Source organism: Bos indicus, chromosome 7 (genome assembly GCF_029378745.1).
Source record: "Bos indicus isolate NIAB-ARS_2022 breed Sahiwal x Tharparkar chromosome 7, NIAB-ARS_B.indTharparkar_mat_pri_1.0, whole genome shotgun sequence".
In the NCBI taxonomy this organism is placed as follows: Eukaryota; Metazoa; Chordata; class Mammalia; order Artiodactyla; family Bovidae; genus Bos; species Bos indicus.
Genome location: NC_091766.1, coordinates 55,044,799 through 55,058,444, shown reverse-complemented (window position 1 = coordinate 55,058,444; position 13,646 = coordinate 55,044,799). Strand labels below are relative to the sequence as shown.

Genomic DNA, 13,646 nt, shown 5'->3' with positions numbered 1-13,646 from the left:
TTATATCCGTTCATAAAAATGGTATTAACAGTTACTTAAGAAATAATACTAATAGGATAGAACATTTTCTGAGGATAATGATCTCTTTCAGCAAGGTAAATACAGACTCAAAGATAAGGCTTTAATTGTGAAACTGTCAAGGCAAAAGCTAAGCCTTAAAAAAAAAAAATAGGGCAACCACTTTTTCAACATGCCACACCAAATACATACTTGTGTTGAGCCCATGAAAGTATATAGCTTTCTTACATTTTTTTTTTTATCTCACAGCTTTGTTTTCTTTGGGTGGGAGGTGGGCAATAAGCAATTGTATTACTTGCTCTCAGGAATAGGAAGGGCTTATCTGCCTTCTATTCCTTGCCCTCCCTGGAAGAGGACTGAGTTCCTTGCCCCTTTTAATGGATCTAGGTACTTGTCCTGGGGAAACTCTTCCCTCATAAGGCTACAGATAATGATGTTCCTTCTCTACATGTCATATCTCTGAGATTTTTTTTTTTTTAACTTACCTTCTAAACGCTCAGAGGCAATGCACAGATGAGATTTTTCTAGGTCAAACCCTGCATGCTATCCAAGAGCACACTCCAGCTGATCACTGGTGCATCCTGGACCATATCTATGATTCCAGTTGTGTGAATATTGTACGTGGAGCCACAGGGGTTGCCCCCATCCAACCTTAGTAGTCAGGATTTCTTATCTCCTGATACATGAATTATGTATATGGAATGGAGCCAAATATACTTCCTGGCCACTAGGCGCTGATATTTCCCCTTGTGTACCAAAGTTTACTTAGCCTTTGAACTATTTATCTGAATAGATGCCAATCACTTCATATGGACTGGAAAGATGGAGTGCAAAGTCCCCAGGGACTGAATTGTAAACTCCTGCTCCACCTTAAGATTCATCACCTTGACAAGAGAGTATTGAATATGTTGACATGACAGAAAATGGTTGAACCACTAAATTCCTGTGGTCAAGGCATCCTAAACAAACAATAAGATCTTGTTTAGTTGCTCAGTCATGTCTGACTCTTTGTGACCCCATGGACTGTAGCCCACCAGGTTTCTCTGTCCTTGGGATATCCTAGGCAAGAATACTGGAGTGGGTTGTCATTTCCTTCTCCAGGGGAATTTCCTGAGCCAGGGATCAAATGTATGTCTCCTGCATTGACAGGCAGATTCTTTACCACTGAGCAACCAGGAAAGCCCAAAGAGTAAGATATTATAAGTGAATGTTATTTCAAAATAAGTAATGACTGCAGGTTTTTCTCTAGCTTTTGGTAGGACACCTATTTGTCCTGTTTGGTTGGCAAAGAGCCTGATCATCTTGACCTGAAAGAAAGGAACTCAGGGTGTCATCACCATCATCTACTCAGACAACATCAAAGAGCAGCCACTGAGTACAAAGCATGTTATAACATACATGCTAAGAAAACATATTTTCTCTCTCTGTAAAAGAAGGAAATCTTTAGAGGATGAATTCAAAGACATTAAAACACCCATTTTTCAGTCACTTAACTGAGCACAATGCCAACAGCCAGATTTAGGGTATATAGAGCAGCCTGCAAATGGGTGAATTTTTGCCTCCAGCTATTGGTTCTGTAAATTGTGTCAGAATCCCCTACATTTAGAAACAGCATCAAAATCCTGCAGTGACTATAAGAAAGGAAATGACATACCATTTGTTTAGAAGATCATCTCAATTTGAGATTGATCAGGCAGCATCTGTGTTCATGTCTAGCCTACTAACCCATTGACGGTTCCCAAAAGGATATACATAGAACCTGCTGCTAAGTTGCTTCAGTCATGTCCGACTCTGTGCAACCCCATAGACGGCAGCCCACCAGGCTCCCCCGTCCCTGGTATTCTCTAGGCAAGGATACTGGAGTGGGTTGCCATTTCCTTCTCCAAGGCAGGAAAGTGAAAAGTGAAAGTGAAGTCGCTCAGTCGTGTTCAACTCCTAGTGACCCCATGGACTGCAGCCTACCAGGCTCCTCTGTCCATGGGATTTTCCAGGCAAGAGTACTGGAGTGGGGTGCCATTGCCTTCTCCTGCTACAGCTCACCAAAAGTCTTCAGTTAGAAGTGTGGGGTGGTAAAGAGTGGAACTTTGAGACAGCCTTGGATTTGAGTCCAGCTTCCCTGCTTACTTAGAGTCATCTCTCTCTGTAGTTAAGTGACTAATCTTGCTTCTTCTCCTTCATCTCTAAAATAGGTAAAATAGCATTGACTTCATAGAGCTGTACAGAGGAAATGAGACCAAGGATAAAAAAGTACAGTATAGTAGTAGAAAGTTGGAAAATAATAAGTATCCAAGAAACAGGAGTAGTTTCCTTATTTCCCTCACTTTGAATTAAAGGGGACTTAATTGTGTCAGGGGACTTCCCTGGCAGTACAGTGGATAAGTGTCCATGTTTCAACTTCAGGGTCATGGGTTCAGTGCCTGGTTGGGGAACTAAGATCCTGCATGCAGCATGGCACAGCTAAAAGAAAAATATATGTCAGTGACTGAAGGACACTAGGACTTTTAATAATTGTGATTTATTTCCCCTATGAACTTGTGCAAATGCACTTAAGATCTATTTTAATTGTATGGCAACTGTATACAATTATGCATTATCTCTTGTGTTATCTAATATTTCAATCACAGCATACATTGGTTATACTTTTAAACACACTAGATATTGTAAGCTCCCAGCTGAATGAAAGGTTCTTGAGTACAAGGGCTGTTAGCCTCTGTTCATAAATGCTCTTTTCAGTTCAGTTCAGTTCAGTCGCTCAGTCGTGTCTGACTCTTTGAGACCCCATGAACTGCAGCACGCCAGGCCTCCCTGTCCATCACCAACTCCCAGAGTTTACTCAAACTCATGTCCATTGAGTCAGTGATGCCATCCAGCCATCTCATCCTCTGTCATCCCCTTCTCCTCCCGCCTTTAATCTTTCCCAGCATCAGGGTCTTTTCCAATGAGTCAGCTCTTTGCATGAGGTGGCCAAAGTACTGGAGTTTCAGCTTCAACATCAGTCCTTCCAAGGAGCACCCAGGACTGATCTCCTTTAGGATGGACTGGTGGGATCTCTTTACAGTCCAAGGGACTCTCAAGAGTCTTCTCCAACACCATAGTTCAAAAGCATCAATTCTTCAGTGCTCAGTTTCTTAACAGTCCAACTCTCACATCTATACATGACCACTGGAAAAACCATAGCTTTGACTAGACAGACCCTTGTTGGCAAAGTAATGTCTCTGCTTTTAATAGGCTGTCTAGCTTTGTCATAAATTTCCTTCTGAGGAATGTCTTTTAATTTCATGGCTACAGTCACCATCTACAGTGATTTTGGAGCCCAGAAAAATAAAGTCAGCCACTGTTTCCACTGTTTCTCCATCTATTTGCCATGAAATTATGGGACCGGATGCCATGATCTTAGTTTTCTGAATTTTGAGCTTTAAGCCAACTTTTTCACTCTCCTCTTTCACTTTCATCAAGAGGCTCTTTAGTTCTTCACTTTCTGCCATAAAATGAATTTTTATGGTACATTTAAATGTTGTCATGGTTTGATCATAGGTATTTATCATGTTATTCAAGTTAGTCATTTAAAAATACATCAAACACTTGAATAACATGATAAATACCTATGATCAAACCATCACAACACCTATCTACTCATTTATAAGTTTTTTTGGGGGGGGAGGGCAGGAACTACAGTATGTAGGTACTTTATAAAGGTCTAAGTATAAATACGGAGAAGGCAATGGCACCCCACTCCAGTACTCTTGCCTAGAAAATCCCATGGACAGAGGAGCCTGGTAGGCTGCAGTCCATGGGGTCACTGAGGGTCGGACTCGACTGAGCGACTTCACTTTCACTTTTCACTTTCATGCATTGGAGAAGGAAATTGCAACCCACTCCAGTGTTCTTGCCTGGAGAATCCCAGGGACGGGGGAGCCTGGTGGGCTGCCGTCTATGGGGTCGCACAGAGTCGGACACGACTGAAGTGACTTAGCAAGTGTAAATACTTAGAACACTGTATTCATACAGCTGTTCTTCCCATGTCATTGGCCACTGTGTCTTGATTTAACATATTTTATTATATCTAGGAAATAAGATTGAGTCTTCTGACACACAGCAAATATCCTATGTTTGATACATAAAAAAATAAATAGTCTCAAATAGCATAAATGTTGGTGAAATTGAAGCACTGGAGTATAGCCCAATGAATTAAGAGAGATGTACACAGAGTCCAAGGGAAAATGTGGTTACAGATGATCTAAATACCTCCTAGCTATCTAGGTCTTCCAGCTTTCTGGGGCTGATAACACGATATTGGGGCATCCTAGGTGAAGTTGGTGGTCTCAAATACTGCACCATGATAATCTGACCTCCAAGAGTCTAACAAGAAGCTATGCCTAAACTTCTGTTAATTACTCCAAGAGATGAAGAAAAGGGAAATGGTTGCTTGAAACAATTTTAGGATTTTCAAACTTGAAACAAATATTTTGTCTTAGTGATTCACTAACCATGGAAGCCTTCAGTTGAACTGGTCCTAGTTTGCAGATTAAAAATGATTAGTTTTATGATTCGTAAACATTTATAAAAACTTTGTCCTACAATTATCTGAAACCGAGGCTACTCTACTGTGGTGGTGGTGGCAGGCGTGTTTTAGAATAAAAACAATTCCTTGAATTCAGTATTTCAATAGCGTGCTTTGGAGGACATTGGGGTAAGTAATGCAGACACCTCTGCCCTCTAAAACATATTTGGGAGGGATGCAGATATATATATATATATATATATATATATATATATATGAAATATAAAGTAGAATTAAATAATATAAAAAATCTTAGTGATTATGGTCTACATATTGCTTGCTTCTTCCAAGGAGCAAGCATCTTTTAATTTCATGGTTGCAGTCACCATCTGCAGTGATTTTGGAGACCAAGAAAATAAAGTCTTACTGTTTCCATTGTTTCCCCATCTATTTGCCATGAAGTGATGGGACCGGATGCCATGATCTTAGTTTTCTGAATGTTGAGCTTTAAGCCAACTTTTTCACTCTCCTCTTTCAATTTCATCAAGAGGCTCTTTAGTTCTTCTTCACTTTCTGCCAAAAGGGTGGTGTCATCTGCATATCTGAGGTTATTGATATTTCTCCTGGCCATCTTGATTCCAGCTTGGGCTTCATCAAGCCCAGCATTTCGCATAATGCACATAATGCTTAAAAAGGCAAAATTTTTGCCACAGTGTTCACCTTGTATATTCTGATCTTTCACTACTCCCCACTCAGAAAGATTTTTAATAGCTTAGAGATTTTAAGTTATCAATAAACACTTTCTCAAGTTCTTTATGGACGAGGTTGATCACACTATCTGAGCTTCTGTTTCACCTAATATATATAATCCCATTAATGGTTCATATTCTTCACAGACAGTAGTTTTAAAGTCCTAAAATTCTAGTAAACTATGATTTTCCTTTAGACCAAAAACTTTCCAGTTTGGCCACTAAACCTCTTAGGACTTCTTGTTGCTTTTGCAGTGTTGCTAAGAAGGTGTTACTTTTTGTCTATCCCAAGGGAAAGTCAGGTAGACAGAGTATCACTAGTAAAAGGTCTCTTGGGAAATTTTTGGAGATCACAGTTGCTTGTCTTCCCTGATACTGTCCTTCCTAATGCAACACAAGTAATAATGAACATATGGATGTAAATTTACATTCTGTTCCTAAAAACTAACTTATAGAGGATCCTGTTTGCAGAACCCCAGAGAGACTGACCTCCAACAGATAATCTGACAATCTGTCTCTTAGCACAATACTTTGCAATCTCCCTGATCACTTTTTTTTAATGAGATAAAAGAGGTCCGTAGAAGTCAACTGTTTTGATCAAGACTACAGCACTTAGAGTAATCAAAGACTTTCTTTGTCTTTAGATTCCAAACAGTAGGAAGAGAATGGAAAATATGATGTTTGTATCCTTTCAAAGAATCACCACTGCACTTTTTTCTTCTGTACATATGATGCTGTACCTATCCTCACAGGTAACTCTTGGTCAGTGAAGAACACAGTTTGAGAAAGGGGGCATCTAGATGTGATATGCCTGGATTCAAGCCCAGACAATAGCAACATAATCTCATTTTATCCAGTGGAGGTTTGAAACCATCCCAGTACAATTTGTGGAAGCAAACGATGGAAGAAGTACAGGCCTGGAATATACAGTATTATTATCTCCCTGGGTGATTATAAATGAGCCAGGAACCTACTTCTAGAAATATACTTCTGCCAGTAATTATCTGTATGACTTCAGTTAAATCACTTAATTTCTCCAAATCTCCACTTTACCATTTGTAAGAGAGTCAGACATTCTCAAATGTTTTTATTTGCTCAAAATTCTATGATTGGTTTGAAAAGTGAAAGCGTTAGTCCTCAGTTATATCTGACTCTTTGTGACCCCATGGACTGTAGCCTGCTAGGCTTCTCTGTCCATGAAATTCTCCAGGCAAGAATACTGTGGTGGACAGCCATTCCCTTCTCAAGGGGTCTTCCCAACCTAGGGATCAAACCTGGGTCTCCTATATTGCAGAGATTTTTTTTTACCATCTGAGCCACCAAGGAAGCCCCCAAAATATGGAACACTTCACAAATTTGCATGTCATCCTTGTGCAGGGGCCATGATAACCTTCTCTATATAGTTCAAGTTTGAGTGTATGTGTTGCCAAAGAGAGCACTTAATTGATTGAGGCTGTCCTCTTTGCTAAATGTTGATAATTTTATATGTCCCTCGATTGTCTGAAGCAAGATGAAATGCTTCGAGAAATGAACTCACTCTGAGCTCCAGGAACTACATTTTTTCCAGAGTCAAAGGTGATTTGGTTTCTTCCTTCAACGTCAGAAATTAGTTGGAGCAAGAAGCAACACATTCAAAAAGGAAGGAGGAGTTCTGGTTGAGTTGCCCACTTTATCTTAAGGAAAGCACTCTCCAGATAATGTTTTGAGTGCTAGCATGTGCATTTACAAACCAGATTGGTTTTGTCCAGAGACCTACCCAGGCCTTAGATACACAGATCCATAGACAACAGGTGTTACCCTAGAGATGCCCACAATCAACTGCCTGCTTCTTTCCAAAGTCCCAGGTGGGATCAATGGTGATTTAGTAAAAAACATATCTGACAACAATCCTTTTTTAAATCCCTGATAAACTAAAACAGGGACTGTTATATGAAACAACTGTTTTTAAAGGTCTAAGTATAAAACAAGCTTCCAGATTCCATTTGCATTTAATTTGGTATCAGTAGATGTATATTTTCTTCTCTTTTAAAAGCATTTACTCTCTCAAGGTTAAGTACCTTCAAAGAGCCACCATCTCAACTTGTAATAAGGGAAACTTTTTTAGGATAGGAGAAAGCCTGTTATAAGTTTCTCTCCAATCAACTATAAGGTCTTGAGAAAACTACAAAAATATGACCACATGATCCTCTTAAAAACACACACACACACACACAAAGATTCTGTTATTTTCTATAGCCACATGGAGGCAAGAAGTTCATTTTTGAACACCTCAAAAAGGGAAGAAGGGTTCCAAGTACTGAAATTATATACTTCTTCCCTATTTTTTAAAAAAGAAATAAATTTGATGAATATACAATCACCTTGATGAGGAAACTTGTATACAGTACGTGCTCTGTGCCAGTCACAATTCTGGTGCTCCTGAGGATACACAAACACATGAAGTATCCTAGTCCCTGAAATGGGAGCATTACACTACTCTCACGATTTTTATAGCTATTTGAGGATTATCATAATAAAAAATGTTTACTGATACCCAGCTTCCAATATTCCATAACTAGAAGTGATATATAGGATATCTTTCTGTAATATATAATCACATAGTATGTAAATATGTAATAATTGTAAATGGCAAGGTAGGAGAAGAAAATATGCTGGCTTGGGGATAAGGATGACAATGAAAGGGGGTTTGGTGCGAGACACAGCAAGATGACCATGAATCTTCAAGCGTACAGTATCCTGGATGAAACTGGGATCCCTTCCCAAATTGATACATCTAAATTACAATACTATTAAATCTACTCTATTAAGAGACTTAGATATAGCTCTGGACATGACTGGCTTTAAACAACAGGTCATAGAAATTACCTACTGAGTTCCCTGTGTCATTGACCAAATGAATTCCTGATAGTAGAGATATCAACTCCTAGTGAGGATGGAAAAGAGGAAGAGCAAGGGGGAGGAGAAAAACAAGATAGAAGGAGATGAGAAAAAAAGAACCTGCCTTCAGCTGCAGTCTCCATGCTGTAATCACTGAGTTAGAGACAGTTCCGGGGAGAAGGCAATGGCACCCCACTCCAGTACTCTTGCCTGGAAAATCCCATGGATGGAGTAGCCTGGTAGGCTGCAGTCCATGGGATCGCGAAGAGTCGGACACGACTGAGCGACTCCACTTTCACTTTTCACTTTGATGCATTGGAGAAGGAAATGGCAACCCACTCCAGTATTCTTGCCTGGAAAATCCCAGGGATAGGGGAGCCTGGTGGGCTGCCGTCTATGGGGTCGCACAGAGTCGGACATGACTGAAGCAACTTAGCAGCAGCAGCAGCAGAGACAGTTCCAGATGGATGAAACTTCTCTGACACTCAGCCTTTGCCCTGAAACTTGCCTACTGTAATATGATCTATTTGCATGTCTTTTCCAGCAAAATGTTCCATTAAGGTTTCTGCCATGAGCCTCATAATCACACCGAAATCCAAGAAACTCAGTAGAATGATTCTTTGTGATCAGGTTGAACCCCACTGTGAAAAAAATTCACCTGTGAGACTGCAGGTGCCAATTATCACCCTAGCCTGTACTAATCAAAGGTGAAAATTCTTGGCTCTTTTAGTTTTTCTAAGGAAGTGACATTCCCATTTATTATTCATCTACTTTAAGTTTTCACAGAAAGCATTAGGCCACCTGTCCAATGTTGACACCTAAGGAAAACTGACACACCGAAAATTAATAATAGCAGGTTGCAATACTTGCAGATTTTCTGAAAACAGAAAAGAAAAAAATCAAGATTAACTCTGATTTGGCTTTAGGTAGCTCTCTCCATAATGCTATTTACTAGAAAGTATTTATGCAGCCTTTGCCCACCCAAATAAATCGGCATATGGATACTTGGATTTAGAAAGATGATAAGTGGGGTGGGCACTGGTCTCTTACATTTTAAAAATAAATTAATGACAGCATTTTTCTGAATAAACACTTCTTTTTCCTTAAAATTTTCAACTTACAAAAGCTAATGTACACACAACTTTCAGAAATAGATTTACTACCTACACTATATTGATAGTTCACACATTATAAGCTGCCAATGACATGTTGGTATATGTAAATTGCATATGCACATATGCAATTTTTCTATGCACATATGCGTAGAAATTGACTGCATAAATGGTCAGGAAACTATTGGAGAAAACCCAAAACTTTGGGGATTGGAAAAGAGGTTTTAAAATGCCACTTTTAATGGCTGTCTTACTCAAAATTTATCACCATGCCCATTTTAGTTAGAACATAACACTAAAAGGGCTGGCTTTTGTTTCTGCTACTTGCAAATCAACTACTCAGTTCAGTCAAAATAACACTAATAATAATAGCTACTATTTATTTAGTGTTTTGCCAGGCTCTCAGCTAATAATGAACTTGCAATATCTCACCATGTTCACAAGAAGCCTTTGATATTAGTAATATTTTTAAACATGAGGAAACTGAGGCAGATAGAAATTATATATTAATTAGCCCAACATCATGCAGCAGAGAACAGTGGAGCGGGGGTGAACCTGAGTACTTTGACTCCAGAACTCCCTTTTAAACAGTATGCTGTCCTTCACTACCTACCCATACACGTTGATTTAAATATAGATTTGTCACTCAACACTCTTCAAGCTTCACCTTAAGTGACCCTCATTGATTCATCACTTATATCTCAAGACTTCACTATACAGATCACAGAATCTGACCAAACTGAGACTGGCCACTTCCCCACACACCCTGTACTTTTTCCTTTTCCAACGGTACTAATGATATTTCCTTAATGCAAAATGCAGTCATGCACTAAGAGCAGAAGGAATTGAAACCAATTTAAAATTTATATACAGATATATAATAATGATAAAGGGTAACATTTATCAAGCAGTTACTACATGCCAAGAACTGTATTAGTCCATTTACATAAATGTATCATGAATGAAATTGTGTGAAATGACACATAGTTATTGTTACCCCAATTTTCCAGATGAGAAAATCAAATCTTAGGAAGGCTAAGTATTTTGTCTAAAACAACCTAACTTATAAGTATTGTATTGGCCAAGAAGTTTTTTTTTTTTTTTTTTTCCTAAGATGGTACAGAAAAACCTGAACAAACTTTTTGGACAACCCAATAATACAGTCTCAAACTGAACTCCAAGTCAGCCTAACTCTAGGAAGCAAGTTTTTAACCATACATTCTAGGTTACATCTATCCCAAGTTTTAATTTCCATTATAGTTGTTTAAAACTAAGTTCTATATCTTTCTGCATGCATGCTCAGTCACTCATTTGTATCTGACTCTTTGTGACCCTATGGACTGTAGCCTGCCAGGCTCCTCTGCCCATGAGATTTCTTAGGCAAGAATACTGAAGTGGGTTGCCATTTCCTTCTCCAGGGGATCTTCCCGACCCAGGGATCGAACCCACATCTCCTGAGTCTCCTACACTGGCAGACAGATTCTTCACCACCGAGCCACCTGGGAGGCCCTCTATATCTTCCTACTAAACCATATACTTCTTAGAACTAAAGCAAGATTTTGCATCTCTGCCCTACCCTCCAATACACACACAGTTCCAAGTACAATGAAGTAAGAAAAGCAAACGAGAGGCAAAGTAAAAAAGTGAAGGGAGTAAAGGCAGAGAATTTCAGAGCAAAATGTCAATTGTGTGACTTCAATGATACAGAATCCCTGAGAGGAGTGCACTTTCCCTGCCCTTTGAAGCACCGCCTCTGCTAAATGTGCATCACTCTTGTCATGGCTAGGCTGACATGGCAGTAGATTATTGCAGAAAGAGCCCGTGCACTCCTCTTCTGTACAGCTGTGCCAGAACTATCCCCTAGATGTAAATCTAACCTTAGTTCCAAGAAGTAAACAGTTCAGTAGAAAGAAGGCTGTGCCGGAAACATCCCCAGGTGGAAATGGCTCACAACTCCCTCACTTTCTCTGAATGCTGTGAAAAGCACTGTAGTTTGTAAACATATTGGAACCCATTGTTAATTCAGGCTTCTCAGAGATTCTAAAGCCCCAGAGACTGTATAATCAGTTTAAAATTTTTTAAGGAGTAGGTTTTAAGTGAGATTGGGTACATCCTCAGTTACACTGCCAGTGGTCAGTCTAAGAAATAGGTATGTAAATTAAAGAAAGTTATTTAAACATACCAGAGCCAGAAGATATTAATAAATTTGAGTGTGATTCTAAAAATGGGCAAAGACTCGAGTCAGCAAAATTTAAAACCACTTCTAATTTTATCTGACCCATTCAGTTATATTCTCCTTCTTGTGACAATATCAGTCCCTACGGTATTATAGAGAACTAGCATGGGAAGAACAGCAGACTCAAAGTCAAGAGACAAGGATTCAAGGTCAGGTCAGACTGTCATTTAAAGCAGAGTGAACTCCAGGAAGTTATCTAGTCCCTACGAGCCTTATTTTCATATGTACAATAGATATGGCCTGACTTATTGAATTTGTATTCTTAGTACAAAAACCCACAAAAAATACTTTACCATTTGTAAGGTCTATTACATGATATATATTAATCAACGGGGGAAAAACTGTAGCCACACTGTGAAGATAATATGTAATAAACGTTTTTTATTTGATTAAAAGAGAGGATTGGTTTTTTTTTCTCCCTACCTCCTCCTTTTCTTCTCACTTGACTGCATAATATGTGCCAGATGTTGTATTAGGTGCTGGGAATATAGTGACAAACTAATCAGATAAGATACCTTGTAGGGTAGGGGGTGGGATGACAATAGTGAATGTGTAAATAAATACATGAATACTTTCAGAGGATGAGAAGTATTATAAATAAAATGATAATGATTACAAAAGAACTTCCTGAGGCAATAACACATGGTCAACAACTGGAAAAATCACCGAGTCTGTAGTATAAAAGAAAAAGTGGAAAGAAAACTCCAGAAAAAAGAGAATAGCAAATGCAAGTCCCTAAAAATGAAGTAATTTTGGCAAATTCAAGAGATAGAAATAAGTCCCCTACAGAAGGAACATAATGAGTGAAGAGGAGGGTATCATGAGGTAGGTTGGTCAGGCAATACATATAGGATGCGTCTTGGAGATTCAGTTTTAAAAAAGCAATTTAGATTTTAGTCTAAAGGCAGTGAGAAGCCATTGGATAGTTTTAATTAGGAGAGCAACTTAATCTGATTTGCATGGTCAGAATGTTTGATAAGACCAATTAACATGTTAAGTAGCTTCAGTCGTGTCCAACTCTTTGTGACCCCATGGACTGTAGCCCACCAGTCTCCTCTGTCCATGGGATTCTCCAGGCAAGAATACAGGAATGGGTGTCCATGCCCTCCTCCAGGGGATCTTCCTTACCCAGGAACTGAACTTGTGTCTTTTATGTCTCCTGCTTTGGCAGGCAAGTTCTTTACCACTAGCGCCACCTGGGAAATCCCAACTAGCTGATATGAAGCCCAATGAGGGCCATCTGTCTGCCCAAACATCGTTTGATCTCTGGGATACACCATCCTCATCATCACATCATTTCTCTGAACACTTCAATGGCCCCCTCACTGTCCTTGGCATGAAGACCAGAATCCTCAACATTGCCACAAAGCACTGCAAGGTCTGAACCTTGCATGTCTCTCAACCCCATATGATGGTCCACTTCCTCCTTGCCTCTGCCTTCTAGACCGTCTGGATTTCTTTAAGGTCTTTGAACATGTGATTCTCCCTGTCACCTCAGAACTTTTGCAGATGGTAGTCCTTTGGCCTGGAATACTCTTATTTCCTCATGTATCTCACCAACTCCTATACTTAAGTCTCATAGCAACTGTCACTTCTTGAGGATGTTTTCCCTAACCTCTATGATGAGATCAAATCTTCTATCCTCTTATTTTACATTCCTATAGAAACACAGTCCTCTCTGTGAAAGTATCTATCACAGTTATGACTTCACACTGATTGGTTTGATTCTTTAATTAATTTGTATCTCCCTTATGAGGTTGTAAGTGCCTCAGGGACAAAGATTGTATTAATATGCATATTTGCTCTGAAATTCCCAGTATTCAGCACAGTACTGAAATTAAGCAGGAATTAATAAAAAAAAAATCAACCAGGCAGAAGAAGAAATAAGAAAAAATAATAACAAACCAAGAGGAAAAAAACAGACAATATAAAGAAACTCACATGAGATCCAAGTAATAAAGTTATGAGATACAGACTATATGTTCAAAGAATTGATAGACATAATTAGGAATTTTGACAGGGACTGGAAACTATTAAAAAGAATCAATGGAAAAACATGTAATTGAAAATTATAATAATCAAAATTAAGAACCCAATGAAGGTTTTTAATAGTACAATAAATTCAGTTGAAGAGCAAGTTAGTAAACTAGAAC

The 13,646-nt window shown here is 39.0% G+C and overlaps 1 protein-coding gene and 1 non-coding gene across 2 annotated transcripts in view; both read right to left on the bottom strand.

The window, feature by feature from the left end:
- The window catches only part of KCTD16 (potassium channel tetramerization domain containing 16), a 314,914-nt gene that overhangs the window by 255,844 nt on the left and 45,424 nt on the right, over positions 1–13,646 (bottom strand). The window lies entirely within an intron of this gene.
- Positions 6,601–6,707, bottom strand: LOC139184250 (U6 spliceosomal RNA). Its single transcript, XR_011567844.1, has one exon. It is a non-coding gene; the product is annotated as a U6 spliceosomal RNA (small nuclear RNA).